General features: G+C 46.1%; 1 protein-coding gene across 1 annotated transcript in view; it reads right to left on the bottom strand.

The window, feature by feature from the left end:
- Positions 1-3219: 3219 nt before the first annotated feature.
- Positions 3220-18761, bottom strand: part of C22H8orf48 (chromosome 22 C8orf48 homolog) — a 115418-nt gene continuing 99876 nt past the window's right edge. Inside the window, exons 14-21 of the mRNA XM_075053760.1 lie at positions 16186-16347; positions 13629-13737; positions 10419-10631; positions 8862-9130; positions 8047-8133; positions 4653-4791; positions 4085-4212; positions 3220-3475 (exon numbers count right to left, since the gene is read on the bottom strand). The gene's annotated coding sequence lies outside the window, so the exon portion shown is untranslated. The remainder of the gene's footprint in view (positions 3476-4084; positions 4213-4652; positions 4792-8046; positions 8134-8861; positions 9131-10418; positions 10632-13628; positions 13738-16185; positions 16348-18761) is intronic.

Raw genomic sequence — 18761 nt, forward strand, 5'->3', positions numbered from 1 at the left:
TCAGCCTCCCAGGACACAGTATCAACAATATTTAGCATACAGACTCCCAGGACTTTCTTGCTACTCCCTAGGGAAGGTTGGTGCTAGTCCTCCTCCTCCCACCCTGATATATCTGGAACACTTTGGCTATTTACTGCTCTCCCGTGCCTCCTTGTGACAGTACATCAGCCTTCGAAGTACATTCACAGTGCTGTTCTGTATTGACTTGGGAAGGTGTCTCCTTTCTTTTGTAAACAGAGGAAAGGTGGTTCCTGGCAAGAACGTCTGTGAATGGAAGCTCCACATTGTCACGTGCAATGAGAACGTTTTTTCTAGACCCGTTATGAAGAATGGGGTAATTGCATGTTCCCTGTAACAGCAACTGAAGGAATGCAAGCAGTCACTTTCTTAGATGAAAGAACAGACTGCCTTCTGCTTGAGAAACGCCTTTCTCGAGACACAAGGCTCTTGGGAGCACCCAACAACTACAGGCTGTTACCTACATTGCTTACAAAGCCATTGATCCAACAAGTTTGGTGGAAACAGATATGTAAGTAAAAAAAAAAACATTCTAGGGAACTGGAGAAAAGAATATGCAGCTACAAAGTATGTAAGAGTGCAGGGAGGAAAGACAGGGCTGATTGTCTGAAAGACAATCTGCACTGGTAGGCTAAAGGCATATGTCCTTAGGGGTTTAAAAGCTGCAACAGATAGAGCAGTTGTTGCAGCCAGTTTCAGCTGAGTGAACTCTGTATCGAAGACATTAGCAGATACATTATTGGGAAGAAAAACAGGCTGCTTCTAAAGCAGTGAATGTAGCAGTAGGGCAGCTGAGGCAGAAAACAATCCCTTTACAATTGAGGAGGATTTCCACATACATGCAGTGTATGCAATATAACAGAAGTTTAGCCAGTAAACAAAGACTAGCTTCTTGGATGCTGGATAAAAAGTGTCCGCACAGCAGATGAAAATGTTTTCCACAGATGGCAAATGACAGCTGAAAAGACGTTTCTAAGACAGACAACACCCAACTACCCTGTGCTTGTTGCAGAACTGCTAGGGTTGGAAGGGACCTTGAGACTGTCCAGTACACCCACCCTGCTCACAGCAAGGTCACCTAGAGCAGGTTGTCCACAGCTGTGTCCAGCTGGTGTATCTCCAAGGATGTTCCACAACCTTTCTGGGCATCCCGTTGCACCGCTTGATCACCCTCACTATGGTTTTTTTATTTTTTAAGTGGTAATTTCTGTATTTCAGCTTGTGTCTACTACTTTGTGCTTTACTAGGCACTGCTCTGAAGAGTCTGGATTCATCTTTAGTCTGAACAGCAGGTATTTATACACACTGAGATTCCTCCCTGAGCTTTCTCTTCTCCAGGCTAAACAGCCCCAGCTCTCAGACTCTGCTAGTATGACAGATGCACCAGCCACTTGACATCTTTGTGGCCCTTCACTGGATTTCACCGGTCTGTCCCTGTCTTTCTCACACTGGGGAGCCCAGACCTGGACACAGCACTCCAGGCATCTCACCAGTGCCGATCACCTCCCTGGACATGCTGTCAACCCTTCTTAATGCAGCCTGTTGGCTGCCTTTGCTGCAAGGGCATGTTCCTGGCCCATGGCTGGTGTCTACCAGGACCTCTGCAAAACTGCCTTCCAGCTGGTCAGCCACAGCAGGTAGTGGTGCATGGGGTTATTTTAATTTACAAACTTAAATGACACGCAGTAAGTAATAGGCTGGTAGACTGCTAGGAGAGTCTTCTCCCTTCTCCTTAGGCAAATAAGCTAAATTACTATTAGTTTAATTTAAAAAGCAGAAATGGTACAAAATACTTCAACGTTTTTCACTCTGGCAAAATGACCCTTAACTATTTAACGGTGTTGCAATGGAAGTGATTGCCCCAGAGGATTTCAGGCTTTTAAGCTTTTTTAACCTTTAAGCCTCTTTTTTCCCCATTATTTAAGGCTTTTAAGAGCTGACACAGACACACAGAATAGTTTTACATGTCTCCTTTTCAGACTGCAAAAGATGTGAAGAAAACATCCACCCCACCTTTCTTTTATATTTGCTCATTTCAAGTTTCTAGTACAACATACTTGTCAGACTTGAACCTGAAATTGTAGAGCTCTGTGGCTTTGTCTGACTCTGTGGTACATTCATTTTACATTAATGCAAAATATATTTCAGTAGCAGCTGTGACAATGACTTTGCATTCTGTAACAGTGTGCCACGGTCCACCTTTGCCATGGGAATTCAGAGCCATTTCACCTCTTCATTTCTCTTGCTGAACTCTTCGATGTCCCCATTAAGCAGAAAAAATTAAAGGTGTGATTAGCTGTGAAACGGCAGACAAGCAAGGCTCTTTTCCTAAATTTGGCAAAGCGCTATGCTGTTTTAGCAGTTGGTGGAAAGTGGTAATACATTATTTCGCATATCACTATTACAAGCTGCTGCTACTAGACAGCTGTTCTCTGGTTTTTGAAGGGGGAGTAGAATAAAGTATGTTCTTTCTTCCCCATTCCCCTTCCTTCTGTACACCTCCCGTTTTTAAAGCATATTTTCAAAGAAAAATGTACAAAGTCAGATTATTCTGGTAAAATCTTTCTAATTCCCTGATATTCTTATAGGAGAGAAACTTGTGTCAAGTTTTGGAACTAAGTTTATAATTTAACTGCACAATGCCAGCATTCATTTACTGCCAGCACCTACTCTGAGCTATCGTTATTTATAAAGTGCCTTCTGCTACACAGATTCTGTACATTGTATACTCAAGTTTTTAATCCTAGAAGCTTTATTGGCAAAACTTTCACTTGAATAATCCAAAAGGCTCTAAAGCTATTAAAAAATGCAGCTCAGGGACTGTATAGAAGTAACAACGCTACCTCCTGAGAAAATGTGCAACCACTGAACAAGCAATCATACTTCTTTGGACTTTCAACCTCTTGCTTTTAAGTCTGTTACATGCAGTAAATTGCCAAAAGAGATCTAGCTACACTATTTTCTTGACAGACTGCGCTGGGTTTTGTATTAAGCAGTAAGGGATGTTCGCACAGAGACAAAACCATGAAGGTACCGCTGTTGTCCAATAAAACTTGTACCGAGAGCTCAAGTAAATGACAAGGTACTTTCTTCCAAGGGCTCCGACTACCGTACTGCCTTCACTGCAGGTTTTTCTTGGCACACTAAATGTTTCCACCTGATTTAAATGCTTTTATGTAAGAGAGAGACAGCAAAATGAGGTAACACAAGATTTAGTCTTCATGTGCTACCCTGGCACCATAGGCTTACATCAGTTTATGTATGCTTCTTGTAATGTTTAAGGAATGAATACACACTTGTGCTCAAGTCTGGTCGCTTGTAGAAGACTATGTGAGTGTCACTAGGTGACATGCAGGCAAGCAGGTATTCGCTCTCATCCTGTGGCTGCAGGTACTTCAGTGGACGTAGTCACACGTGCTGTCTTCGCAGTCTACTGGAAGGGCCCTCCCAGCATCGCCTGCAAGTACGTTACAGGTGAGATTCAAAAGGTAGAAGTTTGGTACCACCCCGAGCTGCCATGATTAAGACAGACTGCTCTAAGTAGAACAGATCTGCGCAGAAACCACAGACCTTCTCATCCAGGCACAAAGGTATGTAAGTATTAATAACTATTTGTGCCAAAGAAAGTAAGATGCCTAATTACCTTTGGAGCTATATGCAATTTTAAAACAAGAGAAATAAGACAGCCAGCCCTCCCCTCCTCCCCCTGCCCCCAACCTAACTGAAGGGCATCAATAAATCTTGTTTAAAAGAATGGGAAAACAGTGCATTGTGCATAGCACTCAATCTTTAAAAAGACCCAATCTGCAGGCTAAAGGTAAAACTCTCCAAAATAGGTTGAGGTGGGCTGAAGAGGCAATTTCTTTGTGCCAGTGCTGCCTGCAGGTAAATGGGCTGCCTCTCCTTGCTCCAGTGGCAGCCAGTGTCAGTCAGGAGACAATGAAAAACTTCAGTGAACTACAGTACTGCCAGAAGCATTTTGAATACACCGAGAGAGGAATTTAAGAAGAGGATCACGCAGAGGATGTAACTAGAAAAAACACCCTGCACAAAGGGATGAACTGACCCGTCATGCCCAGGGCACATTGATTGTGAAGCCCATTTCCACAGCATGAATTCTCATGTTCGTATTGAATGTATCACCGCTTGTGAAATACAGTATGCTGCAGTAATACTTTTCTCTAGGGGGTGAGCCTGGAATAAGAGAGAGGAAAAAAAATACACAGAAGACAAATATGAAGTTAGAAGCCATTTGGAATTCAGCCACTCAGCCATTCTTCTCGATTTACTGCCTGTGAAGTGCACAGATTCAGAATTCTGTAAATTTATTTTCCCAGAAGCCTGACGCTAGGCTGTAACACATATCAATGGAAAATACCACGCAACTGCCTTGGCCTATGAATTATGGGTGTTCAACCGGTGGTTATGGTGCTAGCAGGCCTGCTCAGAGCTAACGTAAAAGCATCAGAGCAGCGTGATAAAGCAGCTCATAATTCTGGAAGTGGACATAAAGGAGCCTGTTTTGCAGTTGTGAGCCAAGATACGGCATTCTCGCCACAACAACCCGCTGCAGATATCAGCAGCTGTACAATGGCTTCCCTACAGCACAAAGGGGCTGGGTACCCATTCAATACCGTGTTCTGTGCGTGGAAAGAGACGCCTGAATGCACATCTTCAACCAAATCCTCGGGGTGTAGCGGAGATCTAGTGTACTTGTCAGGTGTGCTGAGGATAGGCTGTTCCATCTTCTTTATTTGGCAGGTGACAGACGCCCTATGAGGAAGCAAATAAAGCAAAAAGTACAAAGTTTGAGAGAAACAGATTTGAGAGAGTCTCACAGAGTTCCATTGACCCCCACCACTTTTTGAAGTGCATGTCTCTAAATACTTGTAGTTCTGTGACTGCATGCAGTCTTGAGAGGCTGGTAACAGATGGTGCTTGTTAAACTGGAATGAAATTCTAATACAGAAGTTTAACAATCTCAAAGGGATTTGCTGCATGGACATTATGATAAACCAAAAAGGAGAAGCAAAATGCTTTCAAAAGGTCCTGAAAGCTTCAAACAATGGCATGCTAATGCAGCTCATCTGCACCTTAATTCTGTCCCTTGGACCAAGTGCAAGGCTGCGTTCAGCTACTTACTGAAATCCACCTCCATTAAGTGTCAATTTGTATCTGGTCTCAGGGCTGATCACTGGTCAGCCTGAAAGGCAAAGTTAATGCTCTGCCAAACTGCTTAGTTCAGTATTTTCTAAGAATATTTGGATGTCATATAGCTGTGCATAAAACTCAAGCTGACAGAAAAGGAAGGCTCTTTCTTGAGAGCTCCTCTCTCACTTTTCATGTCAAACTGCTGTGTAGTCTCTGTGTAATCCACTTTTCAGCTTTCTTGTTTTAAGTTTTGTCTGTAAACACCTAAAATGATCATGCAGTATGTGGAGCGGGGGGGGGGGGGGGGGAAGAGAAAATCAATGAACGATTAGATGTGTTTGCACAAGAAAGAGTCTTGTAAGATAGGATCCTCCGGCTTCATGCTGAGATTTCCCCTTCTATTTTTAGCTTTATTTTGAAAGCTAGACATTGCCTTTGCTTTTCAAGTTATGCAGTCTGTCTCCCATGCTAAGGCTTTGCTCTTTTCAGATTCTCAGCTGTAATCGCATTTCTGTCTTCTCCAACATTCCTTTCTTATCTTCTGCTTTGAAGACAACGATTACAAAATCCTTTCTAAAACCTGTCAGGAATTACACGAGCAAGCGGTCAAACTGTTAATGAGCTTGTAGGGCTCTGAATGCAAACGGGGATGCCGAGTCTCTCTGCTTTAGCTCACAGATGTACATGTAGCTTTAAATCAATACAATATTCACACTCTTAACTCACGGACAAGAACAGGAGTTACTCCTCCTCTCACACTGCAACTGCCCTGGGAAATCCGATGAGTCTAATAGCATGTGCCAGAAAGCGGGCAAAAAACAGTAAGGGCACAAATGGCAGCGATTTAGGGAAGCTCATCTAATGTGCAACCCCCCAGGTAAATCACAGCTTGAAGCAGCTCTTTTCATTTACTGATTGTCATGGTTTAACCCCAGCCAGCAACTAAGCACCACACAGCCACTCACTCACTCCCCCCCATCCAGTGGGATGGGGGAAAAAATCGGGAAAAAGAAGTAAAACTCGTGGGTTGAGACAAGAACGGTTCAATAGAACAGAAAAGAAGAAACCAACAATGGCAATGATAACACTAATAAAATGACAACAGTAGTAATAAAAGAATTGGAATGTACAAATGATGCGCAGGGCAATTGCTCACCACCTGCCGACCGACACCCAGCTAGTCCCCAAGCGGTGATTCCCTGCCCCCACATTCCCAGTTCCTAAACTAGATGGGACGTCGCATGGTATGGAATACACCGTTCGCCAGTTTGGGTCAGGTGCCCTGGCTGTGTCCTGTGCCAACTTCTTGTGCCCCTCCAGCTTTCTCGCTGGCTGGGCATGAGAAGCTGAAAAATCCTTGACTATAGTCTAAACATTACTTAGCAACAACTGAAAACATCAGTGTTATCAACATTCTTCACATACTGAACTCAAAACACAGGACTGTACCAGCTACTAGGAAGACAGTTAACTCTATCCCAGCTGAAACCAGGACACCCAGCTAAGCCAGAGAGGCTTCTCCAGTGAGCGATTCTTTCCAGGATTATCACAGTCCTGTAGGTTAGACCACCACCAGCTTCTGCCCATTAGAGGTGATTTTGGTCAGGGTTTCACCACAGCCACTTGAGTTACTCCCCTTCTCCTAGTGCTGTCCCCGAGCTCTGGAATGCGAACTGAATCGCAGTCCGAAACACCTAAGCAGCTGCCCCTCTCCACGTTCCTCAACTAAACCTGTTCCGGCAAAGTCACAACTGGCATCAGCACAACTTTAGCCTCTTTTATGTGCCTTCCCTCAACTGAGATTTTTCACCCAGAAGTGGTGATGCTTTCACTTACCCCTCCTGAAGGTCAAGAGAGCTATTGTGTAATTCCCCCTCAGACAGCCCCGCAAGCTAAAGTGGTGAAGACAAACTCGATTCGGATTATTTTAGCTTTTCTTTCAAGTGAAAAGGACAACATTGCGTGCTCTAACAATCTCTTCCCCCTCGGGAGACCAAACATCTTTAAGCATTTACACCTTCCGAAAGATTAGCTCAATATATTTTTACTCTTTAGTAGGAATTCACAGGGCAGAGCCTTTCGGTTCACAGTCCTCCAGGACCACTCCTCCAAGAAATGTCATACAGCCATTGCTGTGACCGGTGGAACTCATCCCTCCCCATTTCCACTCACTGTTGCTTATGGTTTTACCTCGCTGTTAGAATTGGCTTTCACCCACCCTGCAAGGCCACAGGGTAGTTGTAGCCTGTAAAGAAAACGCTTCAGTGAAGCAAGACGATGCACAAGCCAGATGTTCTCCAAAATAAAAACTGTGCTGTAAGGGATCTAACAAAATGCAATGCCAGAACTCGCTGCGCTCACCAGACACCTCCTGTACCATGTGTTACAGCCCGAGCCTACCAGCGTATCCCCTATCCCCACTCTGCAACAAAATCCACAGGAAAAGAGAAAACAAGTACATTAAACATTAGACAAAACAAGGTAAAGATGCAACTGAAATCAGAAATCGTGTTATTCTGTCGCAAACATCTTGAAACTACTGGGTGGGGGTAGAAACGCGGGCTGAAGAAATGTTGTGGTGCCAAGCTTGTGGGGAAATACAGGCAAAATAGAGACAGGGACAACGCTGTCATGACCGTGATGTCAGCGGGATTTAACTGTAAAATGTACAGGAACAACTACAGAAATACCTGTACATTTTCTAGCACTGAAATCTTCACAAGAGTAATTCACTAGGCAGTGCACCCACTCCAAAACCAGACAAAACCCCAAAACTCTTGACTAAGCAACACATTTTTTTCTATATACTAATTTCTTTAATGAGATGTAACCCCACCCCCTGCCCCCGCATCCCCAGCCTCTGAAAAATCCACTTACCATGAACTCTGTTTCATGTTTTGGCAGCAGCTGTGACCACATGGACCCTTTCTTCTGTTGTCCTATAACCCGAGGCAAAAATTTTGGCTAGGAACAGTGGCAGCACCACCAAAAAAAAGAAATAAAATTACTTTACAAATAATAAGAACCTTACTTGTTTACCAGATAACAGCTCACATCCGTACCGTACATTGCTGTGTGTGTATATATATATATATTTCTACATGAAATATGACCGAGGAAAAGGATTACAATTGTGAGAAAAACTAACAAAATTACCAATGTGAAACCGTACACCAGTTTTCCACTGGACCTGCTGTCAGCTTACTTTTGTTACAAGCAAGAGAACTTTTTTCTTAGTTTGAAGCTGAGCTTTCAAAGTAATTAATTTGCAGGAATAATGTGAAAAATGTGAGATTTCATTTGGATTTCCCCAGAGCCATTGCAGAAAGATCAACAAACCAGCCTAAGGCATCTGTTTCTCTTCTAGAGGGTCACGGCTGCGTGATGAGATACTTAGTTTGATTTTAATCGCTGCTTTGTTCAGCTATTTGTTGCAATTGGAAGTTGTAAAATTATACAAAATTGGGAGCTGGGGGCGGGGAAGTGTGAGAATAAATATAGAAAATATTTCTGCAAGAAGAACAACACGTAAAACACGCAGACGTGAGAAGCAACTGCAAGTCTTTAAGCTGAACACGGTGATCCTGGCTACTGCCGCCGTGACAAAATATAACGTAAAAAGCCGCAGTCGGAGCCTGAGATGACATAATTTATGCAGCTTCCTAGCGGCAAGGCACCGCAAGGACGCATACCTGTGGGGACGTGGGGGCTCCGAAACTCGTCTGCGTCAGGAGGATTTCCATCGCCCCCGCTCGCCTCTGTGCCCGGGGCGGCCGCACAAAGGGAATCCCTCGGGGTGAGCCAATCTAAACCCGGGAGCTCGACCCAGGCTGCGGGTCTGAACTCCGGCACTGGCAGACGTTCGCCCAACTGGTCCTTCTTGTCAGCGCCTTTTTCCCGTAGAAACCCGTCAATCGCCACTGACGCTTTGGGGGGGGGGTGGGAGGGGTGGAAATCCGACCTTTTATGTAAAAAACATCAAGCGGAAAGAGTTAGCTGGCCCTGCATCCCAATAAACCGCTCGGATTCCCCCCCCCCCCGCCTTCCGCCCCTCGCCGCCCCCGAGCGAGCGCAGCCAAACCCCAGCCTCGCCCGGCGCTGCCAGAGGCCGCAGCAAAGAATCGCGGCTCCAGCCTCCCGCCAGGCCGAGGGCCGGTACTTCGGGCGTTCACCGGAGCCCGGTGTTTCGCGGTTCCCGCCGTCAGGGCTCCTCACACCCCCCGGCCCCTGCCCCGGCCCTGCCGCCCGCTCACCGCCCCGCTGACAGGCAGAGGAACCTCCTGCCGGAAATGGCGGCGCAGCGTTTCCGGTGCGCCACGTCCGCACTGCGCATGCCCCAGTCAGTTCCGCCTTCGCGCCTGCGCACTGCGCTCACCCACCGCTTACTGCCTTCTGCGGCAGCCGGTAACGCTCCGCCGCTCGCCGGTGCTCACGAACGGGCAGCGCGGCCTCCCCCTCCCCCCTCCCGTGCCGTCGGCGCCCCGCAGCGTCTCCGAAGCGGCCCGCGAGGCCTCGCCGCTGCCGCCCGTAAGGGCCCGGGGATACCGGAGAGTCGCCGCCATGGAGGGGGCGCGCAAGGCGCATGCGTGAGCGGCGCGTGGCTCCCTACCGCCCCCTGGCGGCCGCTCCCGCAGGCCGCCCTCACGCATGCGCACTGAGGGGGGGCGCCTCCCTCCCTCCTCCCTCCCCCCTCCCTCCCCTCAGGCTCCTCACGGCGGCAGCGCGCTGCCGTCAGCCGCAGATTAATTTCCGAAAGGTGCTTAGGAAACGATTTACGGGAGCCGCCTCCCCCTTTTAGAGAAAAGGGAGTTTGTTAGAGAAAAGGGCGTTTTTCAGCGTCTTTCGCTGAAGAAAGGGGTGAGGGGAGGCGGGGATGGCAGCCCCCCGCCCCCTCAGCCGCGGGTGGGAGACGGCTGTGTCAGCAGGGCACGAAGGTAGAACTGCAGGCCGAAAAAAAAGAAAAGCATCGGGAAAAGCCGAAGAGGACGCTGGGCTGTGCTGTAAGGGAGAGCCTGGCTTTTAGGCACGGCCTGCGGGACAGAGAAGGGCGTTACTCCAGCCTGCAGGAGAAGAGCTGCTTTTAATTACCACCTTTAATTACCAAAACTGATGTAAAAGCAGAAGGGACTGGAGGTGTCTCCCTGTAGCGCAGCACGCGTAAAGTTAAAAAACGCCAAAAACTGAGCAACAATAAAAATCCCTGACAACGAACATAAAGGAGACCAGGCTTCAGTTAGAGAGTGACGCACCTCTGAGCAAAGCGAAGTGTCACCATCAGTCACCGTTCAGGGTTGGAAACGTGCTCTCCCGACACGACAGCCGGCCCCAGCACTCCTGCCAGCTGGTTTTGCAGGGTCAGTCTCCAAAGAAGGACACTCAGGGAGAAGCTGCCTGACCCAGCGGTACAGTTCTGTTCATTTTAGTCATTTTCTTTGAGGCAAGCGTCCCAGTACAGAAGGAATCTAAGAGAGGTATCAAAAAGCAATAGGTTGGGAACAGAGGGAAGAATGAAGTGCTGTCCCTCTTGTAGGCAGTGAAAGCTTGAGAGAACTGTGCGATAAGCATGTGTACAATAAGCCTTTTAAAATGACCTACCGTGGCTGAAGTTAAACAGCAAATTGTAAACAAATGAAGAGAGAAGCAGCAAGGCACGGATCTAACTCAAAGCTGCCTCCACCTCCAAACGAGAGAAATCCTGTTTCTCTCACCAAGGATAAATGTCCTCCCTCTTATTATCGTCTACGGTGGTTAACATGATCACCAGCATCTCTGTATATAACATAGAAAATTAGACATATATATATAGAGAAATAACTTTATATACCTACAAAATACAGTATTTTTGAGATCTAGGAGAAGCTGAGGCAAAGCACTTAAGCTTTCCACAGCACACTGTACTTGAGCAGACTGTATTCCCCTAGGTGTTGCTTTCAGCATGGGGAGCGGGAGGATGGCACCTGCATCCATCCTTGCCTTGGGAAAGCAGAAAATTACACTCGGTGGAAGCCAGAGGTCCCTCAATTATAGGCATTGCCAAGTGGCATGCGTATATGATACGTGCTCACACATCAAGTTGATGACAAAGAGATTTTTGCCACTGAGGCGATGTCGAGGAAATGGCAAAAATGTGCAACTACAGTGTTCCTGTCTTGGGGAAAATAGCAGCAGCTATCAGTCCTTGCAAGGAAGTTGGTTGATCTGAGAAGCGTTTTTCTACGTCAGGAAAAAGCACAGGCAGCAGCTTTGCAGAAACAAACATGCTCTGAAGTTGAAAATCCTGCTCTACAAAAAGGAGCTTGCTGTTCTGCAGAGCTGGTCAGAACTGGACTCAGGTGCGTAACAGCAGCATATCAAAAGTGGCATTTAGTGATTTTTAATGAAAACAACCATCTTTCAGTAATGCATCAGGTGGTGTAGGACTGTTTTTGTCCCGTTATATTGTGCTACAAGCGCTGCAGACTGCGGTATTATTGCGTGCTACCACACTGTTGCTGCTGTAGCTGTAACCCCAAGTCTCTGCTATCACACAGCTTTTGTAGCTGGAGAAGTCATAACTCATGAGAGCAAAATCCAGAGCTTAACAACCACCTAACACATCAGTTGTGACGGTCCTTTGCCCCGAGAGTACAAATAATAATGGAACCTGCTGACTTCAAGGAAACCTCTGGAACGACTTAAAGCCTAATATTATTAATACAGGAGGCAGAAACTGTTTGGAGGGACCAGAACAGCAGAAGAGAAAGGTGGTCCAGGAAAAGGAGTATTGGTGATCTGTTACCCTGCTCACTATTACTAGCAGTATGAATAACACCAGCCCCCCTCACCACAAGAAACAGGGTTTCTCTTGTTTGGAGCAACAGAGGCAGCTCTAACTTGGATCCATTTAATTTTACTACTTCAGACAGTTTATCTTTTTGTCTTCTCTTGAACTTATAAATATTGTCCCTTCTCCTTTTCACACATGCAATCTGATAACAAAACGAAACAGAAACAGTGAAAGCAAAGCTAAGCCAGGAACAGTCAGCAATGTCTACGTGATTGGAATGGCTTAATTATTCCTCTGTGCTAGCCTAAGGAGAGAGAAGTAACAAACGATTGTTATCCAGATAACTCGGGATTGTTACCCAGCCTGGGACACCTCCTTCTGGAGGAGTTTCTGGTAATATCGAGGGTCCCCTAAACTCCATTACTGCTCCATTATTTTATCCAGTTCATTAGATATTATTCAGAAAAACCTGTTCACCCATGCTCTCTCATGTTACCTGTCACCATTTGTTATCATTGCTTCCCTCTCTATAGCAAACAGAAAAACTTTACATTTAATTTAAATGAGCTACTGTAACATTTAAGCATCAGTTTTTACCACTTTGTTTTTCTTTCTTGTTTTCCTTAACATAAAGGCCTTAGTACACCACTTGCTGTAATGTACTGCAGTCAAAACTTTTTGGAAACAGTAAATTCAGTGTTTAAGCTTTGGTTATTAGATAGGGAGTCCCCTAATACCTCACTATACCATCGTCTGTTGGAATTATTTTTGTTCTGGGTCAACTATTACTGCTTACAATAATTCTAATAGGAAGAAAGGGAAATCTGTGTGTGATTCACTACCATGCATTATTCAGCACTTGGTAAACATCCAGCACACAGCTCTTTCCTAGCTCCTCAAGAGCACTGGCATGAGGCACTGCAAATCAACAATTTGGGGATGAGAATTTCATTCATTCAGCCCGCCCCCGGTCATCAAAACATGCTTCATGCAAGGCAGAGCAGCTTGAGAGCCACGGCTTCAGAACCTGCCCAGCTGCTGGGTATGTTCGTTTGGAAACGATTAGTCTAAATCAGTCTCCACGGAGGAGAAAAGCAGTGCTGAGATCTACCCCTGTTCTGCGTTGCCATGCCAAGTTATCAGGCTGCCTCCAAACAAACAACTGGAGGAGACCCAGCCCCTTTGTAACAGCCTGGTGATGGCTGTCAGGAATCCAGTATTTTGGTTCCAGACTAGCAGCAGAGGGAAGTGGTGTAAGAATGAGGATGCTGAAAACGTGCAGGGCATAAAATAGCATGTTCTGTTAGAGGGCAGCGGCACCACACTCGCCCATAAAACGCAACTGCTTAATGACATCCTTAGGTGTCATTGAGACAAACCCTGCAACAAGGGCTTGCTGGCATTAGTTGTGTCATTTTATAGAACAAGTAGGTCAAATCTATTCTTGTGACTCACATTTATTTCTAAAAAAATACAGACTTGGTTATCGAGGGTTCACGTTCCACCTTCTTTGCTGAGGAACAAAAGACCATCAGACCAATCCATAAGGTTTTACTGGCTGAAAAATACAAGCTCTTACTCAAGTAAGTGCTAGTACTGTACCATGGTAAACCCTGGGAAAATCTGACATAAATACCGAGCAAATGTCTGTAAAATATTCTCTGACATGCTGTGTTATGTTAGTATGCATCACCTGAAACAGGTCTTCAGGCCGTGGTTCTGGCATCACATTACCAGTGTATGAAGACAGCTTTGTCCAAGCAAGCTTTGAAGCTAAAAAGCACCTTTGGTGTTTCCCCTCCCTTCAAAAAAAACAAAAACAAAAAACAAATAGGATTAGTTGCGTAAGTCAGGATTACTCTTAGAAAATCATATTCAGGGCATTTGTGTCTTAACAAGTCTGGGTGAAACCAGAAACTAATGAATTCAGGAGTTTTGCTACTGGCATTCCCCCCACATTCCCCCCCCCCCCCCCAGTTCCCGTTAAGGAAAAGTACTATATAGGAAATGGATTCTGTAGAGACACAGTGCTGTAGTTAAGTCCCTGTGCTCAGCAGCTGTCACTCCTCTCTTTATATATGCACATGTATTTGGAGCCAAAAGGGGCGATTGAACTTGCACAAAGAGAAAGCTGCTCTGGCTTTTGTATTTTCTTGCGCTGACACATGCACATCCGTAGACCCTGCAGAAAGCACTCCGAGCATTCTGGGCTCTTGCTCATTATAGCAAGTATTGAAAAAAAACCCCAAAAAACAAAAACCAAACTGTCAAGACACAAGAAATATTTGCCTCGGCCCGGTATCAGCTTTCCGGCAGGAGTGGATGGGATTAATGGCTGCTGGCAGGCAGTAAGGCTTAGCTGAAGCAAGTGCTTCAGGAAGACGGAGAGCTCCAGCAGGCTCAGAGATATAATTCACACCAGATGCCTTTGCTCTGGGTTCTCTTTCTCTCCCCTGGTGTGATAATGATCCTGATTTATTAGTGAAGATACAGCAGCACCCTCTTCCCAAGCGGTGTGCTGTCTTTACAGCCTGCCTCGGTTCTTATTAATACTCTTTATCCCTCCCATTTCAGAAAGAGCAACAGTACAAGGAGGAGGAGAAGCTGTTGCCTAGAGATCAGACCATGACGTTGGTACCCAGGCCATGCTGTTTGCCAAGCATTATTAACCAAACCTGTGCAATTTCTGCATGGATTATTTGGTTGTAAACAGGTTTATAGGGTGGCAGTATTAAAACAGGCAGGAAGGACGCACAGCATCAGTATTCCTTCGCACACAGTGGCAGCACGCACAATCAGTTCAGGCTTGCAATCTGCACGCTTTAAGGTGCGGCAGTTTTCAAATTCTGGGCTCATCATAAAGGTGGGAAATATTTTCCAGAATCAGATTTGGATTTTGAATATTGGCTTTCCTAGCACTATTGTCTTTCTTCTTCCATCCTTTGATGAATCCCGGCCGGACATGGTCTGCCGTCTGGAACTAAGTGTCGCATGACATTCAGGACCAGTCACAAACCCTGCCAGCCATCCGGCTCGCTCAGCTTTCAGCATGCTGCAGCATATACACCAACAGCACCCGGTTTCTAAATCGCACTATTCGCATCCAGCACTTCACACATACAGGATGAGCCTGTAACATAAATAACACTACCCCATCTCCCACTCATTTATGTAATCTCTGCCTCCACACAAACACATGGTTAAATAGACTCCCTAAGGAAAGCCCCAGTTGCTCAGGACTTGCATCTTGCTATCTGGCCCATCAGCTAATCACATCCTGATGCACAGAACACTTGTCAGGTCATGGAGACTGACTCCTTCTTGCCTGGTGTAAAACTAGACTCGTTAATTTGTTGGGCAAGATCCCTGGGACCCCTTTGGTCTATCACCGATCATCAGGCCCAGGCCAGTAAACAAGTCAAGCTTTCAGCATCGTGAAGTTACCAAAGGATAAGCCAAAGCGTAACCCAAAGTGCCTGTTCTATTGGACAAATCCAGTTCTATATCCACATACCCTGTTCTTAATGCAGGGAGGACCTTGGGCCAAGTTTAGGCTGGTGGAGCCTTTTTTAAGGAAAACAGGGCAACAGCTGGCATCTGACAAGGGATATAAAACCTGAGAGCATCCAGGCTGAAAAGCAGCTTGATCTCCACTTGCTGAAACTCATTCCCAGGCAAGAACCACTTGGGATTCATTCACGTCACTGGGTGAGATTTTGGTTTCAGGTAAATTTCAGCTAATTGCTTCCTCTGGCAGTTTGTTTCTCTCACTAAGCTCAGGTTGTTAAAGGTCTGGAATGAAATTTAAGATACAGCTTTTGTAGACAGCTCATTATGAGAAAACAAGAAGTGCAAGCATGCTGAGCCATTTGAAAGTTGGGAAAAGCAGGCACGTTTTTTACTAAATTATTAATGTAATTACTAAATATACACACCATCCTAAGCGCAGGGCACTAGCCCAGACTCTTGTTCAAGAAAGGCTGCTTGGGTGGGACAGCAGGATGAAAGCCACAAAACCCACCCGCAACGTGAAATAACACACACCTGAAAACTCTTTCTGGAGCAACTACAAAAGGCTTCACAAGCTGCAGGTATCTTGCAGATATGCATTGGGACTCCCTGCCTATGCAGGAATCTTGCTGCATCTATCTATTTTTGTCACCTCAGAATTAGATTTCTACAATGCATTCTTTGTGGGATTGCACCTTGAAACTACTGGGGAGCAAAAGGTAAGGTGAGATCCCGCTTACCGAGTCACGTGTCACTGTGAGAAAACACCACATAACTGCTCTGGGCCCTCCATTCACTGCCAGCAGGCTCCAGGTGGAATTCAAGATGTTTGGTTTTCATCCGTAAAGCACCGAGTTCTTTGGCAGCAGTAGGTGCCCTTTCCCTGTGCCAAAATGCTGCAGCTGAGACCAGAGAGAGAAATGAGTTTGGGGTATTGTTCATGTGAGGAGGAGTGAACTGATGGCAGAGAATTCTTTATGGAGCTGCCGCAGCCCTCAAATTCTTAGCTAAGTCAGCTAAAGCCAAAAGTTAATAGTCTTTTTCTGTGCTGAAATACTCATCAATATTTCATCGGTTGTAGGCAACTATGGTCTAAGGAAGAAAAAAAGTATTTCAACATCAACAGCTCTGTTATGTATTTTAATGTATGGCATAGGCTTTTCAACACTTCCATAACTTATACTGCCACCAGTTAAATCACAGCTACATTTGCATTGTTGTTAAAGTTGGGCCAGAACCCTACCTCTGAGTCTTAAATTGCCTCACATCCAAACTGTTCAGGGTGTAAACACGGTCTAGAGCACTTCCCAGCCTCAAAATTTTTTGCACTGAACAGACTCTGTAGTGGCTGACACATTGGGAATCTGCCTGGATGCAGAGCGAACAGGTATGTAATGATGTTCTTTAGCTCCAAATGTCTATTTAAAGACTCCACCCTCCTGTCCCTGCTCTAAAGCTTTTTGGCTTTTTTGTGCTTTCTCCTCCTCCAACCAACCACCTCTCCCTGTCTAACCATCCCCCATCTCTAAAGGCAAGACATTTTCTCTGCTGTCAAAGTCCCTTCTTTTGTCTTTGTGCTAAACCTTCATGACTGCATTATTCTCTGCCAATGGACTTGTCTCCAGACCCTCAGCTCTGCCTGCCATCTGCATCACCCAGGTGCTATTCCACACCGGTCCCGATTCACCGTCCCGCTTGCTATGGCGCTCTGGGCACCCATCGCAAGCTGCACGGTGCCGGTCAAACCCCCAGGCCACCTGCCCTTGGGCTCCCACTGGCCCCTGACCAGTTTGAGCCCTCACTGCGCAGTGTTTCAGTCCAGGGAGACGTCCCCTACGTCGCAGGCCAGGCGTGATGCAGACCCTCAGCGTTTCTGATGCAGGGCCGGTGCAGGCATCCGCGTGGTCTCGGAGGAGTGGAAAATGTTGGGGAGCTCCCTAGCACAGCCGGGTCTAGCGGTTCTCACAGCCTCACTCTCCCAGCTGGCAGAAAGGGAAGCAGGAGGCATCTAGAGATTTGGGGGGATGGAAGGGAGGGAAGAACAGGGCAATGAGGCAGCAGGAACTGAACCCAGTGAAAGGCAGAAGCTTCCCCGTTCTCTCAGACTCAGCTATTAAAAAACAAAGGGGGGAGTCATTACATGACCCAATGCCCAAACTCCTCAAGCAGCAAGGCACCTGCTTCAGAGGGACACCATCCCTTCGACTAGTCCAATAAGACAACTGCTGCCTACACTGGCTGTGGTCAAAAGTGTATTTTTAAACAAACTGCAGGAAACAGTTTTTAATTCACAATTATTTTTTTGTTATTGTCATTAACAGGCAGGAGAAAATAAGCGCTAATCTGTCTAAGGAGAAGAAAAGCTGGTAATAAACTGTCCTGTTAAAACAAATTACCTGGATCTCCTCTCCAAAGCTGGCAGCCCAGCAGCATTAAGTCTCCTATCTGCCCATGCTTGGCTTGTTATTTAATTACAACAGAGATAGGGATGACATTCTAATTATATTGAAATGTGAATCTGGGCTTAGAACAGCACATCCCATATATGACCCAGGAGATACTGAGGGAAGAAAGAGTTTTGAGGATAGAAAGAGACAAGTACTTTCATTTATTAATGGTTTTTCAAACAAGGGCCATCTTGGAACCTGTAGAAGAGAGGCCCCAACAGAGATATACCATAACCTTAAGGACTGTGTCTCAGGCAGTTTAACAGGGTTGTGGGTAAACTGTCTCAACTGACCATGAGCCAAGGAGACAAAGTGACCTTCTGCAGTCCGGCCACCTGCCTAACTCATGATCTTGTTCCTGAGCAGGTAGAGAGGAAGACACAATGTCTCCTAACTACCTTGTGACTGAAAAAAGGTGCCTTTTTCTCTCCACTGTCATTATGCACCAGTGCCTCAAACCCAGTAAAGCCTTAAACAAAATGTTTAGTTAAAAGTAACATCCCCTTGTTACTGAAATGGGGGCGGACATAGAGCACTGACCAGTCAGCGGGTACAACAGCAATCCTGTATCACCCCTCTTCTGCCCCCACCCTCCTTTCCACATTTAGACCATTCCTGTCAGAAGTGCAAGAACAATGAAGGTCTACAGGGAGCCTTCTGCATAGTCCAATTAAATGCAGCTGCTCCAAAATACCAGTCCATCTTACAGCTGCAGTGTTAGCTTCCCTACCTCGCAGCATCCCTGCAGAATTTTTTGCAGAAAACAGGACGGAGAGGGTCTCCTCTCTCCCAGCCCTTAGCTGGGCAGTGCTCATGCTGCCCCAGTGCTGCCTCACTGGCAGAAGTCTGCTGCTTACCTCCAGTCCTGT

This window comes from Buteo buteo, chromosome 22 (assembly GCF_964188355.1).
Source record: "Buteo buteo chromosome 22, bButBut1.hap1.1, whole genome shotgun sequence".
Taxonomy (NCBI): domain Eukaryota; kingdom Metazoa; phylum Chordata; class Aves; order Accipitriformes; family Accipitridae; genus Buteo; species Buteo buteo.